This window comes from Miscanthus floridulus, chromosome 10 (assembly GCF_019320115.1).
Source record: "Miscanthus floridulus cultivar M001 chromosome 10, ASM1932011v1, whole genome shotgun sequence".
NCBI lineage: Eukaryota > Viridiplantae > Streptophyta > Magnoliopsida > Poales > Poaceae > Miscanthus > Miscanthus floridulus.
Genome location: NC_089589.1, coordinates 120,378,423 through 120,386,054, shown reverse-complemented (window position 1 = coordinate 120,386,054; position 7,632 = coordinate 120,378,423).

Genomic DNA, 7,632 nt, shown 5'->3' with positions numbered 1-7,632 from the left:
CCCACCCCAGGTGTACTCCGACCCGAACGTATACACTAAAGTCTAAGAGTACACGTCCTCGGTAAGGGAGATCTATGGGGAAGATTACAATATGCGCACTGAGCCCATTGATGCAGAGATGATCATGAGGCTCGGAGGAGGCAAGAAGCACGGGCGGCTGTGGATTGCAGATGGCGCCATCGACTCCACCACTGTTCCCTCCCTCGACGCTATCCGAGCACGGAGCACGAGCTCCAGCCAGCCCATACGCTCACGGCCTTCTCCAGCACTGCAGCAGGTCTAGGCACTCCAGGTAATTCCTGTTTTACTCGTCGTACGTTGATATTTACACACCTAAATTAGATTTGCATTACTGATATATTGGAGTGAAATATTGCAGGCCGAGCTGCAAGAAACAAAAAGGCAAAGTCAAGAGCAGAACGCGGAACTGACCGCACAGCTGCAGGCCCAGCAGGTCGCGTTCGAGGCCGCACAGAAGCAGATGGCGGAGATGATGGTGATCATGCAAAGTCTTGGGCAAGCATCGGGTGTACCTATGCAGTTTTCAGCTCCTCCTCCTCCTACTCCTATAGCTACTCCTGTAAGTATGAAAGTTCACTTTTTGCTTGTCCTTTGCATGTATGTCGGCCTTCGTGCCGTTGTGGATGTCGGCGTTCGTGCCGTTGTGGATGTCGCCGTTCGTGCCGTTGTTTCTTGCAGGTTTTGGAAACCTCCCCGTGCAGGGGAGGTTCTGCCGAAATTTTCAATTGAGTCTAATCTTTTTGTATTCCTAGATTACTAGATGCAATCTCTAAGTTCCAAAACTGTTTTCCCGGATTACTCACACATGCAATCTCTGCTCCTTTGTGTAGCCTCTGTCCGCTGGTTCCAATCAATTTGGTAGCGCGTCACCGGGTGATCCCGCCTTTCCTTCACCACCGTCTCATAGGCTACCTTGATCAGGACTAGTGCTAGGTGATGTGGTTGGACTTTATTGTAATATTTGTGGTTTATGGTTCTGACTTGTGCTTGGATTTCATGAACTTGTTGTAATAAACATATGAATGATGATGAACATGTGACTTGTCGTTGTAATATATTGTGATTTGTGGTTCACAATTATGGTTGTGATATATTGTGAGAAAATGGGTTCTGTGTGATATATATATGTGATGGTTGATATATATATATATATGTATATATATGAAATGCTTGTGTCGATGGAATGCAAAAAACAAAAAAAAAATTAAATTTCTGTCTCTTTGCCGAGGGCAATGACCAAGGCCCTCAGCAAAGAAGGGTCCTTTGCCGAGGGCCGTCCCATTGCCCTCGGCAAAGATTTTTTTAAAAAAAAATAAAATTTCTGCAACATTTCTTTGCCGAGGGCCATGGTTAGAGGCCCTCGGCAAAGACTTTTTTTTTAAAAAAAAAGAATAATTCTTTGCCGAGGGTCGTCCCATTGCCCTCGGCAAAGATTTTTTGGAAAAATTCTGCACATTTCTTTGCTGAGGGCCATGGTTGGAGGCCCTCGGCAAAGATTTAAAAAAAATTCTTTGCCGAGGGCCCCCGGAGACGGCCCTCGGTAAAGACTCCGTCCCAGGCGCCGGCACCGTGACGGCTGCTTTTCTTTGCCGAGTGCCGCTCCAGCCCTCGGTAAAGGCTTTGCCGAGTGCCCAATAAAGGGCCCTCGGCAAAGACCCTCTTCGCCGACTCAAAATTCGCCGAGAGCTCTTTGCCGAGGGCCGCCCTCGGCAAAGAGGCCGTCTCCAGTAGTGATGTCATATGTTTTTCTTCGATTTTCATTTAGCAAAGTGGCGACAGCTATTCTTCTTGGATACGATGGCCTCCTAAAGGTCATATAATGTATCAGTTCGTGTGCCTTACATTGTTTTGAAACTCTTACCATTGAGTAACAAGAACCATGCATCATGCATACCGCCACGGTGTAAACGGATAACTAGGGATCACACAGTTTCTTGAGATTTTACATTTGTCTTCTATTTTGCAGGTTTGCCTCATTTGCCTAATAAGCTACAGGTACATGCATTTTTCCATTCTGCTGATATCACTTAAGGTACTGAGAATATTATATGCCTTCTGGATTTTTTCTCCACATACCTAAAGTCAATTGTTACCCCCAAAAAGTGCCCAGTCTGACCTTACCAATATGTACTTCCTAGAATTTTTCCATGAGTTCAGTTATGCCCTCCATATAACTTCATATAACTCTACTCTGTTGTCTACTGATTCTTCTCTAACACATGCATTGCCTGTATGGCTATATCCCATGTTTTATTTTACCATAACTATTCTTCTATTTTCCCTTTCTGCGTCTAATTATGGACTATTCTCAGATGTACACATAGTTCGCGTATTTCACTGCCATGGATACACTAAATTCAGCAAGCTCTAATTAACAGTATAATGCAGATTGGCTGCCTATAACTTGGTAAAGGTCTGCTGCTGTTAATCCTAAAAAAAGGTATGCTGCTGTTAATCATTAAAAAAATGGCACACTGGTGTTACTTAAATAGGATATGTGCTTTGTATTTGTCTATGCCATGTCAAACATCTGATCTGTATTTTTTTAAATGTCTGATAGTTTCCTGACCACCAAACTCTATACCAACCCAACTAGGATATGCTCCCTTTTTCCATGTTGGTTGGTTGCTTCAAACCCATGAGCACAGAGTTTGGTTACGCAGGTTCCTCAGGTATTCCCTATAGATCACTTAGTCAGTACTCGAAAATTTATTGATGTATGTTCTGTTGTCTGTTCATGTTTTACCTTTCAATCTTTTTCCCCGTTGTTTTTGATTCAGATAGCTTTGGTACATGTCAATTGTACATGTAACTACCAACGCAATAAGGAAGTTTCTGATCTGCCTTCTTTAATTAATGGGAATTGGCTATGTGCTGCAAGCCTGCAGCATTAAAGTCTTATCGTCTTTTTCTTATGCAGCTATAGATCCTACAAGATCTTAATTCGCCTCGCCAACATCGAGTGGATGATATAGAGATGGCTTGATATCATGGCATTCCTTGATCAATTAGATAGTTTAACGTATTTTGTCGAAACCAAATGATCTGATCGATGCTAACTGTATAGATTTAAAACTTAATGATCCAATCCATGCTATCTTCTGCTAAATGAAATTATTAATGAGTAAGAAAAAAATGTGAGTCTGTGTTACCATGCTTAACTTCATAGCATACTCTACATCTATATGTGCTTTCAGGTTGCTCTGTTTGCAGTGGTTACATGTTTCAGAAATAACTTTTCTGTTGAGTCTTGCTTCTATATATATATATATATATATATATATATATATATATATATATATATATATATATATATCCATTGGAGAATTGGACATCAACATTATTGTCCCTCTTTATGATCATTATGTTTTGGAGGATGTTCTTACAGTCTCTAGAGGAAATAGATGAGATGGTGAGCTTATCTATGTGAGCTGTTGTAAAGTTTTGGTCAAATTTGTGAAGATCCATGTATGTTTTTTGAAGTTGAATCTTAGTTGTGCAATGACATTTGTATTATTGTGGACAATTGTTGATGGATTAAATTTTTTAACCATTTAAAATTGTCTCGTCGGACTGTCTGTCGTTAAGACTATATGTACCATCACACAGTCTGTCGATAAAAGTGGTAACAGATTATCTGTCGCTAAAAAGTAGCAGTGGACTGTCTGTCGCTATAAATATTCAGGGCTATAGATGATCTGTGGGTAAAAGTCATGCCTGTCGCTAAAGATTTTTAGCGACAACACTAACACCATCTATAGAAGTCTGTCACTACAACTTTTTAGCGACAGATCATCTATCGCTATATCCGCTTTTAGTGTCAAATCGTCCATCGCCAATCTTGGTGTTGTGGTGTAGTGATACAAAGAACCACTATGAAACCAGAATTGCCCTGTTGGTGACATTTTTTGTGTTGACTTTTAGCAACACTGACAATGAGATGTATGATTAATGTGTAGGAACCCTCATGGAAATTCAATTATTTTCCAGTGCGTGATAAAACACACAGGAAAAATCTGCATGAATGCTTAGGGAAAAGTGCAATTACCCTGGAAATTACAATTATCTTGTCAAAAAGTTTACACACACAATTGTTTTGCGTTTGGAGACTAGATTTTGTTTAGGAGCCATCACTGTGAACAACAAATTTGTTGAAAAATATAAAGAAAAGAAGAACCCTAAATATAATCGGCCCTACCTCAATTTGAGTTCATATGCACACACATCTATCATGTCCACCCTTTCCATTCATCGCTAGCCCATCAACCGCGCGACCCCCCTTCTAGTCTGCTGACAACCCCAGCCACTATGCCCCTCCCTATCCTGCAACACCCCCAACCATCGTGCTTCCCTGCCTATCCACCACACAGCACCCCTCCCCATCTTCTCCTAGCTCTTTCCACCACACCCCGTCCCCGTCCATCACCAACCTTAGCCATCGTGTTTCCCTCCATAACCACTAGCACCGCGTTCCCTCCCCACCCCCTCCACCGCTTCCCACTTGCCGGGGATTCTGGAGCACAGGGAAATTTTTGGTTCATGTATATAGCATTATCGTGTTGATTGTTGATTTATAATTAGTTCCTGTGGCTGGAGCTTCTAATGACCAAGTATGAAGCCTTCCAATACTCTGAGACGACATAGGTGGCCGCAAACACAAGGCTAGGCATCCAGTCAAGGTATTCCGGTCGGATCACTATCGTATTCAGCAGCTTATGCCATGAGAACTACACCAACCACTACACCTAACCTGTCTAACACTTATAGCTCCATCCTGAGGTCTTCTGGTTCAATTTTCAATTCAAGAGCTACTGGCGAGTAGCCTTATCTTTTGGTACCAGTTCAATGTCAATTGGCATGTTCATGAACAGCCCTATAAAAAATATGAATTCAATGGAAGGACAAAGCTCAGTGAACATGGTTAATAAGTTTATATATATTGAGACTGGATGAATATGCATCTATATTGCTTGATTCAAGGGGAGAATGGTTACTGTCACACCCCAAAATTTCAAATTTTGGGTTGTAAATAGAAAACACTAAACAAAATGAATAATTTTAAATTTTGAACAAAACTTACCAAGTTTAGTTGAGCTAGCGCAAATTTAGTTATTGGAAAAATGTGCATCTTCAAACTTTTCTGAATTAATTTGATGCGCTTTTGCTTGATGTGATGTTTGCTTGTTGCATGACTTTTTGTTGTGAGTGAGTAAAGTTTTCAAAACACGTTTAGTCAGTCGTACATCTTCCTCCAGCTTGTATCCGTCTTTTTCCGTAATCAATCCCTTGCTTTTGAGCTTAATCGTTTCGTTTGGAGCTTCCCAAGCCCTTTTCTGGTGCTCCTAATAATTTCTTTGAGTTCATCATCGATAAGCCTATCTCGTTATCTTCCCTGGAAAATTTCTAGATTTTTGGAGCAATTTTTCTATCCTTCCTAGAGCAAATTAAAGTCTAATATTTGGAAGCTCTAACATATCTTTTCGTGCTCTAAATCTTTTATCTTGGTTCCTAGCAAATTTTTTTTCTTTTCCTTAACCGTAACGACTCGAGGTTTAATTGTTGATTGACCTCATCGATCGCACCATCCTCCGTGAGTCATTGACATCCGTGGACCGCGCTAGCGTCTACTCCTTCCCGTCGCACCAGCACAGCCTGATCGAGTTGGAATCCAAATCGGTGGATCAATCGGACGAGACTCCCTATTTATATCAAGCCACCGTCCTTAGTTGTTTTCTTTATGGCATATCAAGGCATCCTATGCCCTAGCTCCTGTCAAAGCACCGCCACTGCAGACTGCCCAGCGGGCGTGACCGCGCTGCCCCTATGCGCGAGCGTTTCAGCTCCGGCAGTCCGTGCTCAGCACGTGCCGTTGTCATCTTCTTCTGGCCGCGCGAGCCAGCGCACCATCCTAACTTGCAGCCGGCCCCATCTCATCTCGGTCGAGCCTGGTCCTGCTTGCAAGCCGGCCATGAAGGCTCAAGCACGGCAGCAGTCGGCCATGGCCATGTGTGCCGTCCGTCCAACGAAGAAACAGCTGTTGGTAAATCTCTCGAAATCCTTTTTCTTCTTTCTTGACTCGTAACAGCACCAGCTGCCTGTTCCTCGTCACCTCTCTCTGTACTCTATGTACGTATACAGTTCTGTACGTATGTCTTGCTGTGTCCTGCAGGCAACAGACCGGAGCTCCTGGCATATGTGCAGCTCGGCCTGTGTAGCAGGCCACAGACGCCCTGCTATTGGATGCTGAGCACCAATCATATCGACGCGTGCGCTGCTTGCTTGGATGGAGAAGTCGTAGACATGGGGATCTTCATCGAGAGACGAACCTTGAATCCCTGTTTGAGCTATGCTGCTGCATTCTCATGCTCCTGGCGAGCCTGCTGATGAGGACATGACACCTTCGAATATGACCATTGATTATAAGGTGAGCTCATTTCTATATTTGCATAGTGATTTTTGGTATAATTTACTTGGTTCTACATGTACATGTCATTATTTGATTGTAGGTACAAATGTGTCTCAAAGTGCAAGTCCATCAAAGTTGAACTTTCAGGTCATCGGCAGCTCGACAATACTCCATTGGGAAGGCCATAACTCTTTCATCCGGAGTGAGTTTGAGGTCCATGAGCACTTGATGGGAAGCTTATTTGATAAGCTTTCAAATAGATCTGGTCCTACCTCAACATCATGTTGGCAAGGTCTTCAAATTATCAAGACATTCTACCGTTGTTTCTGTCGGGTGCTACGACGTCGTTGTGGGCTTGTTATTCACACTTGGGACCCTGGCCCAAGTTGGAGCACCCCCAAGAAGATGGAGAACACCTAAGACATGCCCAAGGACGTCCTCCTCCCTTGGCCACCACACGCTTGGATGCGAGGACCAGCAGGGATGGGATGGGGATGTCTCTAGTACCGGGGCTGTTTGGTTGGGAGTCCAACAGGGGCGGGGATGTCCCAGGTCGGAATATTTCGTGTAGATGCGGGGTGACCCCGTCCCCAAAAAATTCACGCACGGGGTCGCCCCTGGTGGGACGAGCTTGCGATGAAGAGAATGTGTGTGACGGGCGTAGGAGAGGAAGAAGAGGAGACGCACCAGGCATGGACGCGTGGGAGAGCTTCGCCATTGCCGCCGTGCATGCGAGCTATGTGCCGCTGCCGTGAGGGCGAGATCCGACCTCGCCACGTGGGTGGATGAGTTGCGACCTCGCCAGTGCGGGCCATGATGCCGAGCGAACGAGCTGCGGCCTGCCCGCGCGTGGGGCGATCTCTGGGGCCGGCCCTCCAGTCCCCGCTAGACGAAGCTCCGGGCGGCTTGTGAAGGAAGCCCAGGGCGGCGCGCGTCCGGGATCTGGCGGGGGAGCCGGCCCTGCTGCACGGAGGAAGCCCAAGGCGGCGCGCGTCCAACCCTGGTGCGAGTCGCCAACGGGGGAGCCGGCCCTGCATGGCCGCATGGAGTCGCGGGTGGCGTGGAAGAATCTCGCGACGGAAAGGATAAGGAGAGAAAAAAAGTAAAAGAAAAAATTTAAAAAAAAAATAGGCAAATGGGCCCCACCCGTCATTCACTTATCTCACTTTTAATGTCTCCAAACCAAACAGAAAACAGGTTCGTCC